At 40.1% G+C, this 27,943-nt stretch overlaps 1 protein-coding gene and 1 long non-coding RNA gene across 6 annotated transcripts in view; both read right to left on the reverse strand.

The window, feature by feature from the left end:
- PBX1 (PBX homeobox 1) overlaps window positions 1-27,943 on the reverse strand; it is a 338,015-nt gene that overhangs the window by 138,086 nt on the left and 171,986 nt on the right. The window lies entirely within an intron of this gene.
- LOC123333950 lies at window positions 19,675-27,940 on the reverse strand. 2 transcript variants are annotated; one of them, XR_006551550.2, is made up of 2 exons: window positions 24,125-27,940; window positions 19,675-23,103 (listed from the first exon to the last, which is right to left on the reverse strand). It is a non-coding gene; the product is annotated as an uncharacterized LOC123333950 (long non-coding RNA). The 2 variants fall into 2 exon arrangements; XR_006551551.2 differs by having other exon boundaries at window positions 19,675-23,275.

Raw genomic sequence — 27,943 nt, forward strand, 5'->3', positions numbered from 1 at the left:
GAAATATGACTAAACATCACTTCTGTTCCTTGGCCTCCAAACTCCCTCCTCTACGACTCCCAATGCACCCTGAGCTAAGACTGTTGAGCTTGTCAATGAATTGCTACATAAATACAAATTTTTTCTCCTTGTCTAGACTTTATTTTTGACAAGGATTTGAATCATGATTTTGTGCTATATTATCACATTAGGAGTTTTCCAGGTCCCAATCTACCCTTCATCTTTGTGAATATAGGTTCATGTCATGACAAGCCTAAACACATATATTTATATGTAAGTACACACAAATGTAGAGTTTGTACTAAATATATTACCTTCCTCCATTTGTCTTATAAACAGTGTATCTGGTTTAATCAGTTTTCCTGCAGTGAGTAGATTTTATGGTTCTGGTATTTTCACTGGGGAAGCTTCTATTCTGAATTACCAAAATTATGTGAAACCTATTTTTTCTTCCCCCTGGTCTGCGTATGCAACATTAGGGTACCTTAAGACCTCATAGCCAACTGCATTTTTTAAAATTCAGCCCCAAAAAAGTAATTATAAATATGATTGTGAGCATATGTGTACAGTCTTTCTGCATAAAAAAAATGTAGAAATTATCTCCCTGGAGAAAAACACTCTACTAATTTTTAACATGTTTCTCGATGCCTGAATTAAAAGGCCTTTTTAAAAACTGAGGTTTCCTACAGAGACCACTATTTTCCATAAGACTATGGAGGGTAAAAAAAGAAAAAAATCCATAAGCGCTTTTGTGTTGAGGACTTGGGTTACACAGGGCAGTGTGTGCGGGAAGAAGGGGAGCTAGTCTTTGTGTCTGGCCATCCCTGTGCAATGCTATTCATATAATATGACAATGATGCCTTACATCAAAAGCCACAGTGCAAATAATCCCCTTCTCCATGCCATCTCAAAGCAAAAGCTGGCCCCTAAAATGAGGGACAATGTGCCAGCATAGATATTCCTTCTATGCCAGCTAGCTCTGTGCAGAGGGGAGAGTAAGGAAGGGTGATTTTTTCTTTTTTTTTTTCTGAACTGGGTTTTACAATGAATGTTGACTGGTACCAGGAGGCTACCTTGGGCCCCCAGAGTCTTCTTAAAACCCTGGCAGCCTGCCAGGGGAGCTCCAACTTTGCAGCCCAGAGAGAGCCATGCTGGCAGCTTGTCAGGAGCCAGGGAGTTACATGGCGCCCTGGGGGTAATAATATTTTCCAGAACGCTCAAGCTAATAGTCCCATGATGAGCGATTCAAAGGACTATAGGTATGTTCTTCCCTGTCTGTGGTCTTGGGACTCTCATCCATCTCTACAAAGCAGCGAAACATACTTTGCTGACCTTGATGGTAGAACTGGGGACACAGTCTTCTGTTTCACTTAACCTCCACATGGAGAGTGTTTCGTTCCAGCCAAGCCTGCCTTCTACTTAATGTCACACTTTGAATTCATTTATTTAAGAAAAGAATATATTGTACATGTATACAGGCATTCCAACACTGTGTGCATTTTTATATCTTCTTTAAAAAGGAAAACCTTCAATGACCTCATCGACTCGATGGACATGAGTTTGAGCAAGCTCTGGGAGCTGAGATGGACAGGGAAGCCTGGTGTGCTGCAGTCCATGGGGTTGCAAATAGTCAGACATGACTGAGCAACTGAACTGATCAATGACATAAATGTAAATATATGTTAAAATCTACCCAAGTTTAGTAGGATATATAGTTTGCACATTGGTTTCTCCCTGGATCAATAAATTGGAATATGGTTTTGTTTCTCCTGGGGTAGTTTTGGAAACTGATGGTTGACTAGCTTTTGTTATTCCACCAAAGCAAGAACTTTTTTCTCATGGAGAGAAACACTCTGTTTCACCCCTCAATTTCACCTTCAATTTTAATCTTCTAATTTCTCTCACCAAGAAGCCTCTCAATTCTTAGCACTGCATTCAATATGATATAGAAATTTGTAGGGCTCCCTGTTTATATTATATCGATTAAAAAGATAAAAACAGACGAATCGCGTTTATTCGAGTAAGCTTTCAAATTAAAGAGATTCACAGGGCCCTTGAGCCTTCCAGGTGAGCTGACCTACTTCAGGAGCTATCCTCCGATCCACAACCCACCTATCACAAAAAGTAAACATGCCCATAAGACAATCCGTATTATCCTAATATGTAGATCTTTCTCTCATAAACACACACCCTTCTATTTGTTTTTGAACAATAAACTGAATTTAGTTACCATATTGAGAGGGGGTTAGTCATTTCTCCCTACACAATGACTTTTTTCAGGCCTTTAAATGCAACAGCATCAAAACCCACGTACAGGTTGATGCCAGTTTTACGTGTTGAAACAAACCAGTCACTCTTTCTTCTGCTAAGCAGTTAAATTAGAGAGTATTCAATTAATAACAGCTGAATATTCTGTCACATTTAGGAAGATGTATGGTAAGACAAGCGAGTTGTGATGTATCTGACAGAAATGATAAAGGTTCTCCCGACACAGTCTGGCAGATACTTGGCTCCTGCCGCGGCTCTTTCTCATGTTCTACAGCATCAGCAGCGCAGACCCAAGATTCAGCACTGGCTTCAAGAAAAGAAACACTCCTCAGCAAACAGGGATGCCTCTGCCAAGCTCTCAGAAGGTGCCCAGCCTCTGCTTTTACCCGTGAGCACATGAATCTGTGTTCCTGTCCACGAGCGAGCCGGGCACATAGGCAGCAGGGCGGCGGGTGCACTGGCACGGAGACGCTGGGGAGGCAGAGGGGGTCCCAAACCCTCATGCCTCACCTGCCCCATCCAGCCTTGCCGAGATGCACTCATTCACCTAGCCCACCCTTCCAGGGCCCAGAGAATCACTGGTCTTATTTGACATTATTATTATTAATACCAAAAGAAGGCAAGGAACACTGAGCTCCTCTTGGCCACATTAAACAGCGAGCTCTCCATGGAGGAGCTTTCAAGGCTCCTCTGGCCCCTCAACAGGGTGAGGCAACTACTCAGAATGCATTATTCCTGCTCCCAAAACTGAGAGCCTTTATCCACATTCCTTTAAGAAAGTACTCAGGCCCAAATTGAAAAGGAAATAAGAGTAAAATTGCTAACATACGAGGAGTAAGGGAACACTCTGTGACAGGTTCTATGGTGCTTTTCCCCCAAGCCCGACCAGCTAGCCCAGTGGCCCAGGGAAGGAGGAGCCACTTTCATGGGGTCAAAGCCACCAACAGGCTGTGTCCCTCACAAACAGGGCTTCCAAGACCATAGGACGGCAAACATGGTCTGGCAAAATAATGCATTTTTAAATTGAAAGAGCTCCCTTTCTAAAACTGAAGCATCATCTCTCAAACCTGGGGACCAACGTACCGGGCACAACGTAAAACCAGGGAGTACAAAGTCCTGCTACAAAACTGTGTGAGACAACCACCACCAAAAGAAACAGAGCCACACAACAAAGAACACGGAGAATTTCCATAAACCATGCTTTTGTACAGAGAAAGGAATGAAGCAGTCGTCTAGGAGCTTTTCTGATATAAAGACTAAGGGTTGCTGATTTAACTTGTGATAATTATGTTCAAAATTGAATTGCACGATCTTAAAAAAAAAGATCTCAGAACCACAAACATTTTAAACAATTAAAAAATAATTCAAAGATACAAAAGCACATAGACAATATCGTGTACTATTTTACTTTCCATTAAGAACTTTAGAAAGCTAGAAAAGATAATAATACAACTTTTCTTTTGCAGCATATATACCGAATTCAGGTCATTTTTACAGTTCACTCACCATAACTACCTTAACAAAAACTGCTAAACACAAACTTATCTTTGCTGTCAGGAAATCAAATACTTCTCCAAAACCCTTTTATTTTATTATTTTTTAAATATATTATTACCTGTACAACTAAGATTAAATGGGGACTAAAAGGACAGAAAAGGATGCATACTGTACAGTTGCTATATATTCTTTTTTTTTATTTTATTTTATTTTAAAATTTTACATAATTGTATTAGTTTTGCCAAATATCAAAATGAATCCGCCACAGGTATACATGTGTTCTGCATTCTTTTGAAACTTTTATGTCCAAACACACATATATGCATGCACAATTTTTCACTTCAAGGTGATTTATAAAATTGAAACTAGTCCCAAGAATTCAACAGACATTTTCCAAGTGCAGAGAATACTTCTATAAACGTGGAAGGGCACATGTGAGGATCTCATCTCCTCTGCCCCAGTGACAAATGCCCCAACATCACATGGGCAGCCCCTCAGCTGATTCACTGCCCTCCCACCCAGGTCAAAATTGCCCCTTTAATTCTTCCATGTTCCATAGAAGTATTATTATTGCCGATTTTCCCATGTACTTTATTGGCAAATGCCTTGGATTAATAAAGCCCCCATGGTGTTTACGAGCAGAAGGTCACTTTATTCCCTTACTATACCCAATGACACTGTGGGGCAACAGGCCCTACCACTTAATTAAATTATATAACTGTCAGGGGTTGGTGAGGTTTTGAATTTATATTTCAATTAATATTTAATAGAGCTTAATTAACAATTCCCCCCTCTCATCCTTCCATATTCTTCACTCTCCCCTATGTCTTATTTCTCAGATCTTGTTTGGAAGGGGAAGCTCAGTATTTGCCAGGGTTGTTGTTGTTTAGTCACTCAGTCACGTCCGACTCTTTGCAACCCCATGGACTATAGTCCTTCAGGCTCCTCTGTCCAAGGGATTTCCTAGGCAAGAATCCTGGAGCGGGTTGCCATTTCCTTCTCCACTAGCAGGGTAGCCCCTAGGTACTGGGGCCATTCTCCTTAGAGATGCCTTGGCTATGGCACCAGAGGAAGGAAGTGACGGGTAGGTGAGGAAAGGTGGAGCTTTCCTAAGAGTTGATTCTCTATCTACCTGAATATATCTAACCAATGGAGACACCCAAAACAAACAAACAAAGAAATCGAAGAGAGCTAAAGTGACGCTAATTGCCCGACTCCTCTGATTTGCTCATTTCTTGTGGAGGCACTTGAAAACATCTCCCACCTTTTGAAAGGAAACAGTTGGTGACTTCCCCAAACCCATGAAGCACATAAGGGTATGGATAGCCAGTTTGCAGAAGCAGTAATTCTCAAACATTTGGGACTTGGAACCCATTTACACTCTTAAGAATTACTGAGGACTCTGAAGAGCTTTTATTTATACAGATTCTATCTATCAGTAGTTCCTGTATTAGTAATTTAAAAGTAAAATATTTTAAACTGTTTATTGTTTCATCTTAAAACAATCAGAAGCCCATCGCATGTTAAAAGAAATCACGTTTTATGAAAAATACCAATTTTGAAACAAAATTTAAGAAGTTTGTTTTATATTTTTGAAAATCTTTTTAGTGTCTGACAATAGAAGGTGGCCAGATTCTCATCCTTATTTCTGCATTCAGTCTACGGCAGTATCTTACATCACGTAGCTTCTAGAAAGCTACACTGTACCCTCATGAAAGACCATGGGTGAAAAAGCAAATAATCTCTTAGTATTATTAAAATGGTTTCACCTCATGGTTCCGCAAAAGGGTTTGGAGATCCCCAGATTATAAATTGAGAAATGTCACTTTCGAGAATTTCAAAAGGTTTTACGAACATAACACAGCAGGCCTGAAGTAGGTGAATTATATGCTTCCTTAGTGCCTACCATGATCAACTTAGCTAATGACACAATACATAAGCCACGGGCTGCAAGTCACAACGAAGAAATATCTGAATACAGTCTCTGTTCCATAACTTTGGTACTGGTTCTCATAGAAGTTTCTTACCTAGGATATAAACAACGGTTGAAAAGAAAACACAGACTGACAGGAAGAAAAAGGAAAAACAAAGACAGACCCTCCTAACCCTCATGCAAGCTGCCTCTTGCTCTCACATCTAAACTCTCAGAAGCTGTCTCAGCCAGTGATGCTGCCGCAGGGCAGACAGACGGGCAAGAGGACCCCATACCATTGCAGATCAATTTCATTCCTACTCAACAGGAATAGCTTGCCCAGAGTTTAACTGTGAGTGTACTTTTTTCTTTTGTGGGCTCCCCCCTCCTTTTAATGCTCTTGTTTGAGAATATATTTTAGTTGCTAAGAAACTAGTTTCTTATTGTAGACTCAGTGAGAGTAAAGATAAAGCAACTGTCAAAATAGCATGTTATTTTGACAGTAGCCATATCATAACCATAAATGATACAGTTTATCTGTACATTTTTACCCTCACTAATGGGGTCTAAATACTGTATTCTCCGATATTTCATACATACGCAAAGATACTTGCACATGTGTTTTAGTAAGAAAGGCCATTACACAGTTGGCAATGAGCATTCAGGGAATAAACACACACACACACACACACACACACACACACACACACACTCCAGTCCCCACTTTGAAAGCTCCTTTCAAATGCAACTTCAGAGAAGTACACATACTATACTGTTTTTAGCTCAGAGAGTATCTTCAAAGTATTTTTCAGAAGGCAGTAAACCTTCTCCTTTATCAATAATGTTTTTATTTTTTTAAATCCTAACTTTTCATGTAGAGGAAAAAAGGTTTGGGTATGTTTATATCCATTCAAACATCATTCCTATGTACTGACTCTTGATCCAAGAGGTGATGGTACCACCATGAGATGGAGCGGACAGTTCATAGTGGTCTTTGTCCACAGTTCATAGTGGTCTTTGTCCACAGCTCTTCTAAACCACATACTTGTGCTTTGATCAACAATAGATTCATCTCCTCCTTCCTTGTCTCACATCGATCCATCCATTCATCCAATCATCCCTTAGTTACTGTCTTTCTTTACAGCTTTCAGTGTAGTCAAAGGGTCCAACCTTGCTAACAACAATATGTTCATGTGAAGGAACAAATCTACCCCAAATCTCCAAAAACCAAATATCTGAATATGTACCAACTTTCATTTTTGTTTTGCTGACAAATAATACCCAGGAGAATTGAAGGAAGAAAAAAGCAAAATAGATCATTATATGCCTGTGTCTGCCCAGAACTGACAATAATAACAAATGCTGTTTGACATCACTTTCACCTGCTTCTAAGGTGAGATTCTTAAAACTAAAATATACTAATCAGGTGTCAAAAATAATGATTTGAAAGTAATATAGCAACATCAAAAATTCTGACAATATTATAAATTTTTAGTTTACTATGCAAGACACTTGTACAGATACCAGTTTTAGCTATCTAATCTACACCTCCCTACCCACCTACTTACCTGTCAGTTTGCAAATGGATAAAAACTGAAGAATAAAAAATGTGGAGAGTGGCTGTATTGAGGGGAGACAACTAACAGCACTTTCCCCTTTGTTTTCCAAGTTTTCTGTTGCTTTAATATGGTCTTGATAATCACATAGAGAAGGAAGGGTATCTTAAAAGGCTTTAGTTGTACTTGATTTTCCTGACTTCTGGTGGCTTGAAAAGTTTCTGAAGAGGGAGTAAGACCTACTCAGCAATGTCAAGATGAAAAGCGTAGGCTAAAATCAAACCTCCTGTAAAGCTGTGATTTGTGTGTGTGTGTGTGTGTCCTCTTCTGATCCATCTTGACATAGAGAAAGCTTTCTTCCTGTCCTCTCCATCACCCACCACTACTCCCAGTTTCACTTCACCCCGAGATGCTCCCATGACATCATGGTGTTCTCTTCCAAGCCCCATTCGAGATCTGATGTAACATGCTGACCTTGCTCCTCACTGGAGTGAAGACAAATGTCATAGATGCTTGCTCCCCATGACTACAATTCCCATTCCCATCAGGGTTCAGGAGAGCTTCCTCTGAATCCAGTCAAACTTCAATGTAAAAACATTTCTGCTGTGACGTTTGAAATTTGTGATAGAAATTCCAAGAAGCAAAAAGCTTCTGCAAAATATGTGAGACATTGGAAAAGAATCTGCTCTTTTGTGATTGACCCTTTTAATGACATATTATTTAACTTCAGGTGATAAGGATCACAGAGCCTACCATGACCTCTTCTAATGACTGTTAAGCTGACCTTACACAATAAAGCCAGCAGGAATCAGAATTGATTGGGAGGATTTGCTACCTCTTTCTGAAGAGGCTGGATGTAGAGTTCTTATTTCCACTTAATTATCTCTTGGCCTGTCCTTGGATATACATGGCTGCTCCTAAAAGTCAGCAGGAAACGTGGAGCAGCAAAAGTCAGTGGAACCCCAATGACCTGGCCCTCTGGCCCACCCCTGGCAATGCACACACATATACATACTCCCTTTGTCTTGTATAACCACTGTTTATAAAATGCAATCTTTCTTTATCTTTGTATTTTGAATACAGGGTTTGGATTTGACGCTCTTAGTTTTCAACATTCTGCACCTCAAATCCTGCTAGTCTATTGTATTATCAGCTGTACCTTTAATTCTCCTGACAAACCAAAATAAAGAATGAATGGTACCCATACCATTTATTACAATGGCTGAACTTTTTCATTTTCAAGTAAGGAGGGCAGGTAGATACTTTTTCCAAGACTGTTTGGTATGCATCACTTTAACACCAACAATCTGTGTATATATTACTAGGTGGAGTAAGAAATGTTTCTGTTCTGATTTGTGGACCTTATCATCTAGCTCTTGATCTCCAATCAAACAAAATTCTAAGCCTTCCTGGCCCTGGCATGTCCTGGTACAGAATTCCTCCATGAACATGCCGGTAGCCATTTCCTTGGTCTCACTGCACCTTAGGTCAAGTCCTAGGATACCTAAATATTAACAAGATTTGGCAAATTTCTCCTTGAAAAGAATTACTATTTCACAACTGCTCTAATCCATGACCCAAGAACAGACTGCAAACAAAATCCTGTTCTGCGCACTCTTCATGTGGAAACTGGCAAATATCTTCTTTTCCAGTGAGTCCATGTCATTAAAGATTCAGAGGGTAAGTTACCTGTTTATGGTTACACACAGTTGATGACTGTTCTAATCTAAGAGCTAGAATAGAAGCAGACCACAAAATACACAGAAATGCACAGTCATATTATATCCATAAAAGGCCAAGAATATGAACAAAATCATCTTTTTGAATAAATTTAGTCCTACCTTTTATACTTTGAAATATATACACATGAAATATACATATGCACACATATGTATGTATGTGGTTTATACACATATAGATGTCACATTTACATAAGCAGGAAAGTTATAAAGCAACCTGGGCTGGGTAAAAGAAACAAGATCATTCTCAAATTTGCTAGTATTTTAAATTTGGAAAAAGGAGTCAGCAGGAATTAGTGGTAAGAAAACAAAATTTAGAGACAGAAGATCAGAACTTGAGTGGGTACTCAGCAACTTATGAGTTAGGTACTCTCCAGAAACTCAATTTGTTGAAGCCTAGATTCCTCATCTGCATAATGGGAATAACAACTCCTCAAAGATGTATGGAGCGACAAAAAGGAGAAAATGCAGTGATTTTCTAAAGAATTTTGTGAAACATGAAATCTTTTCTTTAGGATTACTTAGAAGACCAACATGTAAAACAGACCACAGTGGCCTGACTCCAGAAGAAAAGTGGGATCCTGGAGGAGCTCACCTGCCATCCCCACCTCATCACCAGTCCAGGTACCCATGGGGAAGCAGGAGGCTCCTATGGAGTTCTTGGTAAAATATTTGAGATAATCCATGTAAAGGTGATACGTGTAAAAATGCTGCTGTTAAAATGAGGAAGAATCTAGATTCTTCCTAAGAAAGTCACTTAGGAAAAGCTATAACTATCCACCATAACTTTCCCAAGTTATATTTAAGAATGCTGCTACCACTTTTACCTATGAATCCCATGGTAAATGACTAAGATGTAAGTGGGATGCCTTAAATTTCTATACTGGTGGCTCAGAACCTCTTGCACATTCAAGATGCCAAACAGGCAAAATATGTCTCAGCGGTTTTTGAAACATAAAAGCCGAGTTTCTGAGCGTCTCTCTGACAGTAAGAAAATTAGATTTAATACTTTACTTCAAAGTACTTAGGATGGCCACTTAAATATATAAGTTAACTGCTGATTATAGACTTTGCCTGAGTGCTTTTTCTAATAAAACAAAGCAAATCACTTTTAGCTACATATATACACACATATATACGCACAAGGTCTTCCCTAGTAGCTCAGTGGTAAAGCAATGGTAAATTCTCTCTGCAATGCAGAGAAGCTGCAGGAGATGCAGGTTTGATCCCTGGGTCAGGAAGAGTCCCTGGAGGAGGGCATGGCAACCCACTTCAGTATTCTTGCCTGGAGAATCCCATGGACAGAGGAGCCTGGCAGGCTACAGTCCATGGGGTGGCAAAGAATCGGACACAACTGAAGCAACCGAGCACACATACATGCACACACATGTTACACTGTTCTGTTGTAAAACAATCACATGCTTTCCTGGGTAATGCCAATGACCCTGTGGGAACAACAGATCAATGAGTGATTGTTTATTCAGCTATTTACGATGCATGATGGAGGCCAATGGAAGAAAATCTTTCATAAGCGCATAAGGTCAGCTTGGGTTGGATTGGAAAATGAAAGTATTTAGAGGAGACTGGAACTCAGGAATATAATGTTAGTTATATTCCGTTATATATGCATCTATTAAGACACACAGCAGAATTCATTAAGAGATTTTTCTGAAGGCTCCTGAAAAGGTCTTATCTCAGATGTGCTCTATGCTGATAATGACTTTGTTAGCCATCTTACAGAGGGAGTAAATTCTCTGGCAGAAAATCACAGAAGCACTGGCCTAACCTGTAGCTGGTTGACTAAGTTTATTACTAATTACTACTGAATTAATATTGTGACTATTACTTTCTTCCACTGCTTAAAATTCCAGTGATGCAGCTCAATTAGAAAATCTAAGGACTTCCTTGGTGGTCCAGTGGCTAAGATGTAGGTGGCTTGGGTTTGATCCCTGGTCAAAGAACTAGATCCCACATGCTGTAACTAAGATCCAGTATCAGTCGGTTCAGTCGCTCAGTTGTGTCCGATGGACTGCAGCAGGCCAGGCTTCCCTGTCCATCACCAACCACCGGAGTTTATTGAAACTCATGTCCATTGAGTCGGTGATGCCATCCAACCATCTCATCCTCTGTCATCCCCTTCTCCTCCCGCCTTCAATCTTTCCCAGCATCAGGGTCTTTTCCAATGAGTCAGTTCTTCCCATCAGGTGGCCAAAGTATTGGGAATTTCAGCTTCAGCATCAGTCTTTCCAATGAATATTCAGGACTGATTTCCTTTAGGATGGACTGGTTGAATCTCCTTGCTGTCCAAAGGACTCTCAAGAGTCTTCTCAGCACCACAGTTGAAAATATTTAAAAAAGAAAATGCAAAATCATTTTACATGCTTACTGTATTGAGAAATGGTGCTATTTAAAAGGCACTTCATTTGTAGTTCTCTGAGTATCTTCCAACACATTAGTCATTACAGGACTTTGGAGAAGAAACGGTATTATTAGCCCAATTTTAATAGGGGTAGAAATGCAGGGGTAGATATGTGTAACTATTAAGATGAACTAGCATTTGTACAGCAAAGTCTCAAGCCTCTATAAAGCACTTTTAACACACAGCTTCTAATGATAAAGAAAGTCTCAGGGCAGAGTCAGGGAGACAGAATTCAGTAATTCTAATTTCCAGGCCATTGCTCAGTCTGTGGCCCGTGCTTTCCTGCAATTTTTCACTGCAAAGTTTAAGTTTCCTTCTTTGATATTTTTCCCTGGAGAGGAAATATGCCACAGTGGAAAAAAAATATGGATTTTAATGTCAGCTTTGCCACTCACTAGGTATGTGACCTTGAGCAGCTTTCTTCATCTTTCGGACTCAGTTTTCCTATCTTTAAAATGAGGATGCAAGTATTCATTTTTAAGCTTGGTGTAGAAAATATAACTTTGTACATTTAGTGTAGAGAATAAGAATACTGCCTTGAAAGTTTGGTACATTACATGGAATAAGGTGTTGCAGATAGATGACAGATAATCAACCAGGATGTGATCCTCCTTTCTCTCTGCCCTTCACCCCATGATACCCAAATAGCTCAACTAAGATTTGGGACTTATGTAAAAAATTTACCTATGCTGCTGAATAAAATCGCCTCAGATTACTTATATATCTTTTGCTTCCTGATTAACAGCTATTTTAGAAAAGAGGCCAAGTCTATAACGTCTGCTTATTAACCCTTTCAACCCTCTTCCTATAAGAGAGTAGGGAGAAGTTATTAGGCAACCACCAGGAACAAGGCATTGTCCTAGCCACTGGAGAGGCAGAACCGATAGACAGATCAGGAGGTTCCCCACAGACAAGCCTCAGGACCTGTAGGATTGTTTCAAGGAGGCAACAAGGCAATAGATTTGAACTCATCAGGTACCCTATGGAGATGTACAGGTATGTCTGAGTAACTAACCATGGGTGTATTGTTATTTCACATAAGAGGAGCTGTGTTCAATACCTACTTGCTCATTGGACATATATAAGATGTATGGTTGGAACTTCTTCAGTAGTAAGTATCTGAATCCAAATATAAGGAAGTAGTAAGGAACTAAGAAACAGAGAAGAGGGATTCTTCTCAAATTACAAGATTAAGCTAGAAATAAGCCTAGGAAGTAGAATCTGCCATTTGAGTCAGATATATGACTTTGAACTGCTGACTACAATTTCTCAAAATCAAATATATGGGATTATTGGTCTGTATCTTCCAGTATTCCTGACCCTAACATTGTTCTCTGACCCTACCTCCTGGAACATCTCCTGGTGCTCTGGAACAAATGTGAAACAAAGTTATCATGATAATCAAACGTGTCCATATGATCCCATTGGATTTTCAGTTGTCTAGCCAATACCCAACCTACTTGTCCTCCTTAGAAAGAGATATCCAGTTTATTTATGCCAAGGTAAATAATTAGCTTTCTCCAGCCTCCCTTGAAGCTAGGCGTGGCCATGGGACTAAGTTCTGGATGATTATATATAAAAACATATATATATATAATATATATAAAAACACATGTATATATGTTTATGTATGATTATATGCATGTGGTACTGTTACGTGCGAGTTTTAAGAAGACTCTTTAAAGGGAATTAACTCAAATGAGAAGTATGCCCTATTTAGCCTTGTCTTTCCCTCCTTCTTGCCTGGAATGCTAATGAGATGGCTGGGAAATTCAGCAGTAATACTAAATTATGAGGTGGTCTTGAAAATGGGCATTACATGCAGAATGATGCCTTTATAAGTCCCCCGGTTCTCTGATGACTTACCTTTGGAATTCTATTCCATAACATATTGCTTAAGCCATCATATTTTTAGAATGGTGCTAGCAGACAAATATAATCCTAAGTGATACAGTGTTAGTAAGCTATCTGACAGAATACTGGATTTCCTTGGAATCAATTTAGGAAACATGTGAAAGATGACGCACAGTCTCAGAGATAGTACTTAATAAATTCTGAGGGGTCTAAAACACAAGGTTATGCAAAAGTACAGGTTCAACATAAATCATTTTCAACAGCAGCAGAGGAAAGTAAGTATTTGAGTAAAAAGATTCAAAGTAGCAGATGGCAAGGGTTAGGAGTGTTGGATCCTTCAGTCCTGATGAAGTCTTATTAAAAAGAAAGGGAGAGACAAAGGAAAAAAGGAATACTTCAGCATGTCAGGGCTAACCAAGACTCTGACTGCAGTGGAGAAAGGAAATGAACGAAAGAGATCAATAGAACCATTATCAATTTGTTATCAAGGCAATAAATATTACTATGATCATGGCCATCTTATTACGTTGTCATTGACTGGATGCTTGTGCGGAAGAAATGTAACAGCTACAGTATCACCACTAACGCTTGCCGGGTTAGTCCATCACGAGCCTTGCCCACTAGGAATTATCTTCACCGGCTTATACCCTGCTTGCCAGAACTGACCCATAGCAGAAAAGTCAACCATACTACTGGAGTCAGATCCTGGTGCCACTCCTTCTGTCCAATAACTAATACGCAAAGCAACCACATCCCCGCTCCATTATGAAGCTCTTCATTACTGTTTCACGTTCATCACTGTCAACTGCTCTATAGTCACGCTCACATTCACGCCTCTAGCATTTTCTAGCAGCAAGCTGGCTAAGACTATTAACTCCCATTCTGTAGATACCTAAGTAAAAGCTCAAATTTGGTTAAAATGATCTTCATTTGGTGTTTTCAGGGGCAAGTTGTAGTTCTCTGATTTTATTTTTTAAAAATCAGAGGTTAAAAGGAGATTAGTAAAAAAACAAAACAAAACAAAAACAGGCTGTTTTTACATAGCAGTTTCCTAAAACAGATACCTGAGTCCTAATGTTGACACTGGCCTCAATGTGTCATTCATTCATCCATTTACTGTTTAAAGTGAGTCTACTACTGTACTGTAATGCAGGATAGCTACCCTGGTGGCTCAGACAGTAAAGAATCCGCCTGCAATACAGGAGACCTGGGTTCGATCCCTGGGTTGGGAAGATCCCCTGGAGAAGGGCATGGCGACCCACTCCAGTATTCTTGCCTGGAGAATCCCATGGACAGAGGTCTATGGGGTTGCAAAGTCGGACATGACTGGGTGACTAACACACACTGATCTTGAAATCTAACTTTGTGATCCTTAGTGTTGAATGTATGCTAGGTCTTCCAGTCCAAAATAATACAAGACACCTTGTAGTTGTAGGCTTTGAAGGCTCTTCTCCCCTTTTCTCAGAACAAAATACCTGCAGTTGTCCCCATTCTGGAGTTTCTCCAGAACTCACTGTACCTTGAATAGGAAAGGCACTCTTCTCTTTAAGAATCCCTGGAAGACTGCCTCTCAAAAATAGGAATTTTTTTTTCTTTAACTTTTACAACTCTCAGCTTTTCTTCTTGCCCATAATTTTGTATTTTTTTTTTTTTCTGATGAAATGTAGCATCTCCTAGAAAGGTAAAGAATTTGCTATTTTAAAAGAATTAAACCATTGGCTGTTAGCTGTAGGTTTACAAGTCCCTCTTGGAATTGATGGTGACATTTCTTTGCTGTTAACGTAGGTGATTTTCACCCTAGTACTTCATCGTGGCTTTGGTGGTTTATAAATCAAGTGCAAACACACACGCACGCACGCGCGTGCGCACACACACACACACACACACGCTGACTCCAGCCTCCTAGGACACTGGCCTCAAAAAGTTGTCTTCATCTAGAGATCATAAGTACGACGATGACCAGGGGACTTATTAAAACACTCTCCCCATTTATTAGAGCAGTGCAGTGAACAGAAAAGGAAAAGCAGCCTGGCTATCATCCACCATGGCAACCTACAGGGACACGTGGCCCATTTCTGTAGTTACTTCCTTGTAAAGATATTACATCTAAACGACAGAAACAAAAGACTGTATGACCCAGTATATCATTCTTTCACTCCTGGATCTGAAGCACATTTTACTTCCAGGACTCCTTCTGGTTGCTTGTTAACAGGAATTGCAATTTATAACCTTAAAAATTCATCCAGCGTTCTTTGGAATAGGAAAGGCATACATCTGAAACATACGAATTCTGGATCACTATGAAGAATTTTGCCAAAAAGTCTCCTAGTCCACTAAATCCAGAGCTGTTGTTCTCACAGGCCACAGATGACGTCTTCACTCCACGAGCCCCAAATATCCACGATGACTGCTTGGCCGATCTCTCTGTGTACGTCTCAGAAAATATGCCAATCAGTCAAATTCTCAGCTAGGACAGGCAGGACTATTAACCCCACACAATGACAAAGAAAAAAAAGAAGAATCAAACAGCCCCTTTACTAATAACAACACTCACACACATATAAATTATGAATTCTTAGCATTTCATCTTTATATTTTTACTTTGGCTGACATATTTAATAATGTTCTAAGCCTGATGGTTTCAAAATCTTTATCCTATATCTAGTAACAGAGATCAAATATCAATATGCACAGGCAGAATTAGTTTTCCTGTCTTCTTATAGAATTTTACAAATATCTATATTACCAAGCACTTGTTATTATGTACTGGAAAGAACTAATTATGTATGTCTTTCACATTAACTGTGAATACCTTGAGAGCAGAGATAATGTCTTATTCATGCCTAGCACATAGCAGATACACATTCAATATTTTAGGAATTAATTAATAAATTCCTCCTTGTGTCCCAAGTACCTCATATAATCACTGCTGCTGCTAAGTCACTTCAGTCGTGTCCGACTCTGTGCGACCCCATAGACGGCAGTCCACCAGGCTCCCCTGTCCCTGGGATTCTCCAGGCAAGAACACTGGAGTGGGTTGCCATTTCCATATAATCACTGGCACATACCAATTACTGAGAAAATATACTTATCCCATATTATACAAACTCTTAATAATGGGGGTCTGAGCTTTAAAGGGGTTTTCCCCCAGATTAGCACCAGGACTGTCTTTCTTTTCCTTCCATTCATCCTCTACCTGCCGTGGTCACCTATTTGTAAGAGAGCTGGCTACCACTGGGAGCAAGGTTTACGGCCACTACACCGAGCTCCCGGAAGGAAGAACTGAGTCTTGCCATAGGTTTCATTTTTTCCATATTGCAATTGAAGATGTATTTGCTTCATCATAGGTTTCAGCACATATAAAACATATGGTGTGAAGGAATGGCTCAATATGTCTTGTTGACCTGGCCACAGGTCACTGTAAAGATAACTGTAACCCACGGGAACCAGACCCATGAAACAGGACCCTCTCATGGCCTCTGCCAAATGGCCACATTATTTCATCATCATCTCCTTCTTCCCTACACCTCAACCCTAGTCCTTCACTTGTTCCTCTTATCTCATCTCTCCACATTTACATCAAATCGTCTCTTCTTTAGATAGAGACATCTTTAAAATGTAACCTATCTTCCTATTCTCAGTCACGGAAGTTAGTTGCTACCATATCTTTTTCCACAAAGAAATCAAGACCTTCCATTAGGTGAATGTTTAAAGCTGTAAACCTCTAGTATTTGTGCCTAAAGAAAAGAGACTTCAGAATTAAAATGTTAATCACCAATTTCAATATAATCTCATTTTGTCTCGGAGATCTCAGGTAAACGAATACTAATGTGTCAGGACACACCCCCCCACACACCCCCCCACACACACAGTCACTTCATCATAAAGCTTGCAGTAGGAACTGTGTCCAACCCCAGAAAAAGAGACGGCGCTGCGCTACTTAAGTGAAAAGGAAGAAAAAAGGCAAGAGGGAAAAAAATTATAATCACCTAAACTTTTAAAGACAGCAATTTAAGCAAATTGCCATATCTGCTTTTAGAAATGAAAGGGGAAGAAAAATGCTCATTTCTTTTGAAGTAAAATTGAGTAGGTCAATGGCTGTGGCAATCCTCTCAATAACCACTAACAAAAGACCAGTCTGGGTGGTTAGGGAAGCCTCTCAATAGCAGGTATTCATTGAATCTTGGAATAATTTCGCTCACCACAAGCTGTGAGAGGGAACCAAGCGCAGCGCAGAATACAGCCCGCTAGGCAACACGTCAGCAGCCGGGGTGGAAAAACAAAACCCACAACCAAGTATTTCTTGAGCTTTAGCGCGTGATTATTTACGCAAAGGCAGGGAGCTGAATGTGGAGCCCATTTAAGGCACATGAACAGGCAGGATGATTTTATAATAAAACGGAGTATGAATGTCTGTCTATAACTGATTTACACCGGGGAACCCTTATGTGTTACTTAAGATGTTTCACCTTAGAATACAGAGGGGCAGTGAGTTTTCCAAACTATAACTCCTGGGGACTAGCTTCACTTATTCAAGTATTTATTGAGCACCTAGAGTATGCCTGACATTAGTAAGATGCATGGTGACTATGAAGAGGAGAAAATACACTCCAGCTTGTAAGGGATCTGTACCAAAACTGGTATTCCTAAATAGACCAACTACTACACCAACTAGAAATAATATTGTCCAATCTGGATGGCACTACAGTATTACTGATGTAAGTAAGAGTAGAAAGAATGAGAATTAAGGAATCCAGGGTGGCGTTGATTAGGGAAAATGTTTTAGAGAAGGTGAGAAACTGGGCCATAGAACACACTGAGTATTAGAACTGTGTTTCCAAGTTTCCTTAGATAACTGCACATTCAATGAGATCAATTAATAATTTAGACCTGTAGATTTTAGGGAAGGTTTTACTTAAGGTTATTTAATTTTAAAAATGGGATAATTTAAACTATTCATCTGAGCATAAATATAGCTTTACAAAATATGAGACGCTTATATCCACTAGCCATACCTATTTGTATCACTTTATGTAATATCTCATCTAATTTTCCCTTTGTAGAGAAGAATGTATGGTCTCATTCAAGAAGAGAAAGAGGTATAACCACTTTGAAAACAGTTTCCTACAAATTAAATATACAGTTATTATACAACTTAGGAACACAAATCCAAAGTGTTTACCTAAGTAAATTGAAAATATATGTCACACAAAGATTTGCACACAAATGTTCACAGGAGCTTTATTCTTGAGAATACAACTGGAAACGATCCAAGTTTCCATCAACAGAAAAATGGATAAACATGTTGTGGTATTTTCTCATAATGAAATATTATTCAGCAACAAAAAAGAAAACACTGCTGAGTTGAACAACAGTGCAGATGCAGCTGAAAATATTATTTTTTGCGATTTTAGATATAAGAAAGCTGACACAAAAGACTACATTCTGTACAATTTTATCTCCATGAAAATCTAGAAACTAGTCTATAGTAGCCAGGAGCCAGGGATAGTGGCAGGAGAACTGATTGCACAGGGGTATGAAGGCATGTTTTGGAAGGATAGAAATGTTCTCTATCTTGACTGGGATGGTGATTGGGCGAGATAGACGTATTTGTCAAAGCTCATCAAACAGGACACATGAAATACATTTACTTATGCAAATTATATCATGAGTCAATTAAACATGAAAACAAAACAAACAATACATTGAAGTAAAACACTGAAATAAAAAGATTTGTTTCCCTAACTTCATCCTAATATTTCTTGACTTAAGGGACTAGCTGACCCAGTCCATCTCTAAATACCACTAATGTTATATGTGATTCATGTCAATCTAACTTCAAACAAACGATCATTCAGAGGTCTAAAAGTTTAACAGCCCAAGGCTTACAGAAGGAGCTTTTCTCAGGAGGCTCTGTCATCAGCTGCTAAGAAAACATAGAGTGGGTAAACTTCCAAGGCTGCCAAAAACAAAAACAAGGAGATGTTTAGGTACCACTGTTGGGTAGAATCCACTTGGACACACAACTTTCTTCCTTGTCTCCTTGAATCTTTGTCAATAGCACCGCATCTCATTTCACCTCACAACCCTTCCTGAATGTCTACAGAGAGTAGTCCTTATGAATTGAAAAATCAAAGACATTCATGTGAGATCTATTTTTCGGCTCCACCATATTCCCAACTCGACTTTCCTTCAATTGCGGGAAACTCTAGGTTTCATTTAAAGAAAGACTAGAAGGAAATTAGACGATGAGAAACGTACAATATTTTCATCATCTCTTTTCTATCTCATTCTCTAATTTTTAAGCAAATTTTTCTTTTTCTCTCTACCCTGCTTTGCTTTTCTTGTATCTCTCTCCTCCATCTATCCATCTTGTCGGCCTCATATGTGGCTGACAATTATTTTTCTGACTTTTGGTGCCTTTCCTGGTTTGCACCTTTGTTAAAATCTATGTGTTGTGTTTTGTTTTTTTTTTTTCCCCCTGGAGGATAATGTGTATCTCACTGTTCCTTGTGTGGTTTTTTCCCCTTTTCTTTATTTGGAGAGCAAAGGAATGGATTTTCTCAAAGAAGGAAGATGAAAGGAGGAATTAGGTTGAGACTAGAGAGCGTGGAATGAGAGAGGAAGGTGTCAATTAAAAAAATGAACCCCACTGCATCCCCCTCTTGACAGGTGGGGTGAGTAGAGCTGACAGCCATCGCATTAGCTGGCTTTGGTGGAACCTTCATGCCTTGTGGTCCCCTGAGCTCAAAAGGAGTGATTCCAGGGCCGGCGGACACACTCACACATTTTTACTTGGTGTTCCAATGCCTCCCCTGCAGCTATTTCTAATAATGGTAATTATAATGATTTGAGGCTTAAGCAGGGCAATTCCGGCCTGAAGGCAGATTGTAATGAAGTAGTCAGGGTGAAGAGAGGGGAGGGGGCAGCAGTGGGGAGAGGGTGCGTGGGGCACTTTCAGGCCTTAAATAGCTTTGTCTAGTCAAGTGCAACCAGGGTGGCCTCATCCTTGGGAGCCCAAAGTTTCATCCCTTGGGATATTCAGAAACCTTTTTCTGCCGGGGAAAGAGGATCACTTACACCCACAGACAGGCCCTACTGACTCCTGGGCAAACCAGCAGCTCGGTGTGCCGGGACACCCCCAGCTTGAGGCCTCGTGGCTGCTGCTCTCTTGACTCTGGCTGGGATCACACCCGCTTGGCTCAGCCCAGCCCCTCCCAATTCCCTCACCAAAGATAATACCGTCCTAAGAGCTTTGGCCAGAATCCAATTACTGCTGATATACATCTTCCCTTGACTCCAAACGACTCTTTTTGCCATTGAAGGATACCCCGGAATGTTGAAAACTTGTCCTGATTGCAGAGTTAATGGTCATGTGGTCCCCGGCTCTGACGGAATGGCCTTAGGGGGAGCCTTGATGGGTCTCTCTAGTCATCAGTGTTACCCCACCTCTCTGCTCTGCCCTTATTAAAGCCATCCGTTCTGAAAGCTAAATGAATATGTTTCATCTTCAAATGCTGGAAAACAATAGCAGGCAGCCGGCGATCGTATAGAACAATGCCGACTTAATCACGGCTGTTCTCTTCCCTTCTCCCTTGCTCTCTCAATTGCTTTCTTTTCAGCTTTGTTGCTACTATCAGTAAGGAGATGCTCCTATACACAAGTCCCTGAATCAGCCCATGGGGATACAAGCCCACACATAACCACATATGAATCTTTAATATTTACCAAAAAAACTGCTCAAGTATAAAAACGTACATATTCTATATGTGGACAATGTACACAAATTAGTCTCATTCTATCTAGACTATGCATATCTATGTATGCTTACTTTGGGTCTCTCTATCCATTCAATACATTCTTTTGTACTAAATGTTGAATGAATACTTATATCTAAACAATTCATTTTACAAAAGCGATATATATTTGTTTCAAATGACTGTGGTGCTGCAGATACTTTGGAATATATATTGTAATTTGATTAGAGATGAGCCAAAGCTACAGTGGATATGTAGCTTATGCAATATAACATAAATAACTGCATAATATATAATCTAATTAAACATTTACAGTGAACTTTACCTGAAGATGTATATTTTTATAGTAGCATCAATGAATTATAGAAAAATCTGAAATGTTCTGTTTCCCTTCTCACCTAATAACTACAGTTCTTGCTCTCTAGTTTGGAAAATGATGTCACAATATTATCTCTTTATTCCACATTTCCTTATTTCAGAGATATTCCCGAAATACCTGACGGCATTGGCAGAAAAATTATATAACTAGTCCCCCTCCAGATCACAGTTCTATCATAGTATCATCTTTCCATTCCTAGCTCCTTACATGCTATCCAGACATTTAAGTAAATGCATACCACCACAGGACAAAAAAGTGTTCAATATGTCAAACTATATTTGTTTCTCGTGGTAATGGTTATTATTAATTTTATCGCACTGTAATTCATCACTACAGATAATTTAATACCATGTTATCCCCAGGGCTTGGTCCTGTGTGTGACATACAACAGGCATTCAAACAGTACGTTACGTGAGCCATTTATGTTATAGCCATTTTATACAATGAGGAAAAAAATACCCAATACCTGATTTTAAGAGTTAGTACATAGCCATGACAAACACATTATCTGACGGTGATGGCTTACAAATCACTTGGAAGGAGAAATTCAAGTCGTGCAGTTGATTATTCAGTCAAGAAATACTAGAATGCAGTTAAATAATTTTGCAGTGTAGTTTGATATTTTCTGTTATTTTACACTTGCAAATGAATTGTCCATTGAAGTTGATTCTGGTTCCTGGTATACAAGAAACACTTCCTTTAAACCATCACTGGGAATCTAGACTTTCAGAAACATATTCCTTAACATAAAATTCCAGGGGAAAACAAGAAAGCAGGTAACTTCAAAACATACAGTCTTGATGTCTTTGCTCTGTATATAAAGTGTCTTTCCTCCGTATATAAAGTGTACTCCCACTGAAATCACATATATCTGAACATCCATTCAAATCACAAAGTGCAAACATGTAGTGAAAAATACAAGCATGTACAAAATATAATACAGTACACATACAAAATGAATCTACACTTACATAACACAGTAACACAGAGTAAGTGAATACCTGCATGGGTATGAGTAATACCAATAACCCATTTGCACTCTAGTCAACTAAAGAAAAAAATTAATAGCATATTTCTGTGACATAGAAACAAACACAAAACAGGTCTATTTAAAAAAAAACACAGTTTAATTTTATGAAACATTTTTCTTTAATTGATCAGCCGGTTTAGTTTAAGATTTTAAAATATTTAATAAAAGTTAAAATCTTACTTATAATTGATTCAAATATAAAAACTATTTTTCAATTTACTGAATAATTTAATTGGCAATAGTAAAAAAATCATTTCAATGTTTCTTTTTCCCTCAATTAAGGTTTCCTTTTCACTTGAGCAGTATCCTTTTGTCAATATGAAGACAACCCTACTTACGTCCAGGCAGCTTACTTTTTATAGAGATGATAATACAGAGAATAAAAACATATCACAAAGTATTCCAGCATTCTTTTTCTGCATCAGTGATATATCTTTTGGAATTTCACAATCAAAAAGACCCTTTTCCGACCCCACTTTGAAACAATCTAGTCCTAGGATTTTCTTGAATGACAAATTCAAAGACCTGCCTCACCCCAACAGAAAAATTCTCCTTTGCAGTGGTAAAGGTGGAACAGGAAACAAGAAAGATCCTTGAAAGTTGCACTGGTGGATATCAAAAGATGCGTATGGCTCAGGGTTGCACGGTCCAAAAAACAGGAACAACATCATGTTGACGGTACCACTACATCTCTGTGGGACAGAACAATGAATGAAACACACAACTTGGCATCAAGGAGTTCTCAGTCTGGAGGATGAGTCACAGACATCCTGAGATGGATGGAATCAGGATGTATGTAGAATGAGATCCTTTCATAGCCCATGTGAGATCAGAACTTGAGGGAAACACCAGTATCTAAGGGTCCTGTGCCAAGAGAGAAACCCATTAAGAGAAACAAAATAATGCAGAATCACAGAGGCCAAGAGAAGAGGGATTCTAAGAGGAGGTCATGAAGGAAAGCATCAAGTACATCAAAGAAAGAAGTCCATTAAGATGAGAACTGGAAAATACACATTGCACTGAGCAACTGCGGAACCTTGATATCGTTAAGTAGAGCAGTCTCAGTCAAGGATGGAGACAAAGGAAGAACTGGAGGGGTCGAGAAAGCACAATTTCTATCTTTGATCATCTGAATGAAATGAGGAAGGGAAGGGCTTCCTTGGTGGCTCAGATAATAAACAATCTGCCTGCAATGTGGGAGACCTGGGTTCAATCCCTGGGTTGGGAAGGTCCCCTGGAGAAGGGTATGGCAACCCATTCCAGTATGCTTACCTGGAGAATCCCCATGGACAGCGGAGCCTGGCGGGCTGCAGTCCATGGGGTCAAAAGAGTCGGACACAACTGAGCAACTAGGCACATATGCATGAGAAAGGGAAAGATTCTAAACAGCTGGAGAAAGGTGGAGCCTAGGGAAGAAGAAGGGCAGGTGGCACTTAGGAAGAAATGGATGACCTGGGGCTGACTTCTGGCCATCTCTTTTATTTTTGTTCCAATTACCTACAGTGAACTTCTCCCCTGCCTCAGCACCAATGTGGAATTCTGGCTTCTTGCTAGCTCACGAAGCCAACAGTGTAATAGCAGAAAAAGAAGACAAGACTGGCTCCCACATTCATGGGGCACGGCTGGTGCTTCGTGGCTCTCTCTGCAGGTTGTTCAGGCCATCTCCCCAACATCAGCCCTGCCCTTCTGGTTGCCCACGGTGTAAGGAAGTACCTGGTAGTTGATGCCCTGTGCGGGTTGGAGCGCTGACCCTTCCTGCACTTTTGGCCCTCGCATCCCGCTGGTGATGCTGGAAGGTCAGGCAGATTTGTGGCAGCAGGGGCCCAGGCAATACACAGAGACCTGCAGAGCTCACACAGGCCGCCGAGCCGTGCTCACTTCGGTGGCAGACTTCATAAGGCTCCGCTCTTTGACTGGCGTTGAGTTTATGTGAAAGTAATTAACAGTAATTAATCCTTAATTACAGTAATTAGCCAAGTCGCAGTAAATTAAACCACATCTGGAGCAGATGAGGGCTTCCGAATGGGAGGCAAAGAGAGGCGACAATCGGGGAGATGCTGAATTCATCTGACAGCATCTGATTAAGTCTACCTGTTGCTGGCAGCCTCATTTGCATGTTGTTTTTGTTTGCATTTCCCAGTAACCCTTTCAACGGCATTCACAGTGTGGACCTCTTGGGCCCTGCTTAACTACCAGTTAGGCAGCCCTGCTGCCATGAGATGAGGGAGTCCCTTCGTATCCAGCCGGGCGGTTGGGTTTGCCTGGGCTTTATTTATACGTTCCCCGCTCCCTCCTACAAACAAAAATATAAATAGCAGGGACCTCATCAAGTGACAGGCTGAAATCAGAGAAGAAGCCAAGTGAGATTTTGTTTTTCGGGTGATGAAAAGGGAAGATGATGTGAGCCATTAACATGTGATGGGGGAATGGAAAGCAAACAGTGGGAAACAAGGAGAAAGACACAGAAATACTTCAAGGGGGTTGTCCCTTGTGGAGACGCTCCTAGAGATGACAGAGAAGGAGGCCAGCCTCCAAAAGACACTGCTGACCACGTGTCACAGACTCAGACACGGGCAGACACACACATGCACGTATACACAGATAGAGAGCAAGAATGAACCGGCATAAAAACACTGGAATCTTCCATTTTTCTGACTTCATTCTGATGAGTGCCACCCCTGTGTGCATTCCATTTTTGCACACTAAAACAAAAGGGCCACACTCAAAACCCCACCATCCAGAGAAAGGTGTTGATAAATCTTAAGGGAAAATATGGTTAAAATTTGCAATAAATGGTTATTGAGTTGCTTCTTTAACTCCAATAGAATGGAGCCAGTTGAAACTTTTGAAGTTTATGTTCTGTGGCTGTTCTAGACTTGACCAAGTTCACACAAAGCAGAACTTTTTCTGAGTAATGAATCTTGGAGCCTGACTCCAAGGGTACTCAGCCCCCAATTTGGCTTGTGGCGGCTAAGGCCAGAGGGACAGGGAGAGCCATAGACATCTTTGTTCCAGTAAGACCTTTCAAGGAGGAGGACACTGAACTTCTCAAAGCGACAGGAGAGGGATGGCAAGAACTGAGCCACCAAGGAGGAGACGGTGGCGCAGTTTCATGCTCATCGTGAACAGAGCAGTCTCAGGACCCACATGGCCACTTCCTGAGGGGCAAAGGAGGTCAGGATGCCCACAGGCCTGGCTTCTGGGCACGCGGCAGGCATTACCGGGTTACAAGGCATCACTTTAGGCAAGAGAGCTAGCTGTGGCAATGCCTCTGTGCCATTCCACATTCACTCTTCTCATCAAGGCCATCAAGCCGGGAACTGAGAGTGAGGGGCTATGTTCATGGAGCAGAACAGATAACAGACAAGAAATGGATTCGCTGACTATAGACTCGTCGGAAAGACCCACCATCTCAAACCTCCTCCAACTCCCCACGCCACCTTCTGCTCCCTCACAGAGATTTACTGTGGCCTTGAAATGTCCTGAAGCCCTCCAGGATTGATCTCAACAATAATAAGTGGCTCTGCTACTTACTATATGTGTAACGGGGCAAGTTTAGAAACTACGTCAGTTTCTAAATATGCGAAGTAAGGGATACTAACTAATGAAATTACTGGGAAGATTAATGAGAGTGATTTAAAGCGTGTGCCACAGTACCTGATGCATAGGAAATATTAAGTCATGTTTACTACTACTGTTATTATTCATTGTTATTATATTATTATTATCTCTGCTTACTGCATTTATACTAAGAAGTAGCACAGCTTACTGATTAAAAGCATAGACTCTTAAGACAGACCACTTGCCTACATAGACTCAATATGCCATTGATTAGCTGTGTGACCTTAGGTAAGTGAGTTAACCTCTCTGGGCTTCACATGCCTTAACTGTAAGACAGAGAGAATATTTAAATCTACTTCATTTGTTTCCCTTAACTAAATTGCCTAAAAAGTGCCAGGAGGAGTCCCAAGCATATTGTAAATGCTATATCAATGCCGCCTGTTATTATAATAATAAAAAATATTTTTGATGATAAAAATAGGAAGATTTTTCTATGATAAAAATAATTATTAATTATGATAAAAATGAGGAAAAGGAGGGAGAAAAAAATGAAGGCACAAATCTGAGCACAGGGATAAAGAGCAAAAGGTATTTCAGTTGGTCAATTCTGACCATTTCATAGTGAGTGAATCCATCAATAGGCTATTATTTAGTGAAAAACTCACTCTTTATCATCAGAGGCATTCTGATGATTTGAAGCTGACTATTCAAAATTTACTTCCTACTTACTATGGGGATTGAGTCACATATTTTATTTTTGCTGTTTTAAAACGCTAAGGTCAGTTACCAGATAAGCCCTGGACACTGCCTGGAAAATTCTGCCTTGAAAATACATGTCAACCACCTTTATTCCGATGTCCTATAAAAGGGACCGTAAAGAGAAGCAGCTCTTGCAAGTAGAGCAGAGAAGAGTATAAAAATGCTTAACACAGTGCTGAGGAGCCTACCAGCAAGAGCCCTACAATTATCTTGTGGTTTCCTAGAAGTTATAATGAGCTGACCCACTTGGCATATCAAATTCCTCCTGACCGGTTTTGTAGTTCTCACCCATGCAGAGACACAGCTCTAAGAAGAAAAAGAACAGGCCATTTAAACTGAAATATGTTGCAGTGGGTGGGGAATATCTGGGGAAAGAGATGCATCCTGCAGTTAAAAATTACTCAATGACTCTTCACTGGTGTTGGAAAGTTAAAAACCAGAGGCCCTGAGCACAAAATATGCCTTTTTGAGAAAATAAACAAATCTTTGGTTGAGTGAGGTTCCCGCCTCCTGTTGAGTGAAGTATGGTTAGTTAACACGAATACCCAGATTTCCTGCATTTCTTCCAATTTCATTATTCAGGCAGGATCAAAAACCAGGATAGGTTATAATTCTGAATAATGGGCTATCTGCTGCCTGTGGAGAAGTGTTATCATGATAATAAATAATTTTTGAAAATTACGAACCTTCTATGCTTTGGGCTTCACTATGGAAAACAAATAAATTATTGGTTTGCACAAGAAATGGGAACATATTCGTGCAGGATCTTGTCAGTGCTTGTGGGCACTTTGCTCCCCTCTCCAAGAAGCACAGTCTGAAAAGGATCATTTGTGTTAACCAGAGCCACCCCATTCTCACCAGGATCAGCTGGAATGAGCCATCTCTATTTTTCGGAGCAGATGATGAAGGAAGATGCAAATGCTCACAAATTCTGCTAAAATCATCAGTGAGGTAAGAGCCTCCCTCTTCTATCTGGGACAATCGACTTCTCACCAGTGCCCTTTACAGGTTGGGGGATGCAGTAGTAACTGTTAACTTGGAAGCTGGGGTAAAGACCTCTGGCGCACAAACAAAATAAGCCCATGTACCATGTAATGTTTGTGTGTGTGTGTGTGTACTTGTGTGTGTGTGTGTGTGTGTGTGTTCAGCCATGTTGAACTCTTTGCAACTCCATGGACTGTAGCCCACCAGGCTCCTCTGCCCATGGAATTT

Source organism: Bubalus bubalis, chromosome 6, assembly GCF_019923935.1.
Source record: "Bubalus bubalis isolate 160015118507 breed Murrah chromosome 6, NDDB_SH_1, whole genome shotgun sequence".
Classification (NCBI taxonomy): domain Eukaryota; kingdom Metazoa; phylum Chordata; class Mammalia; order Artiodactyla; family Bovidae; genus Bubalus; species Bubalus bubalis.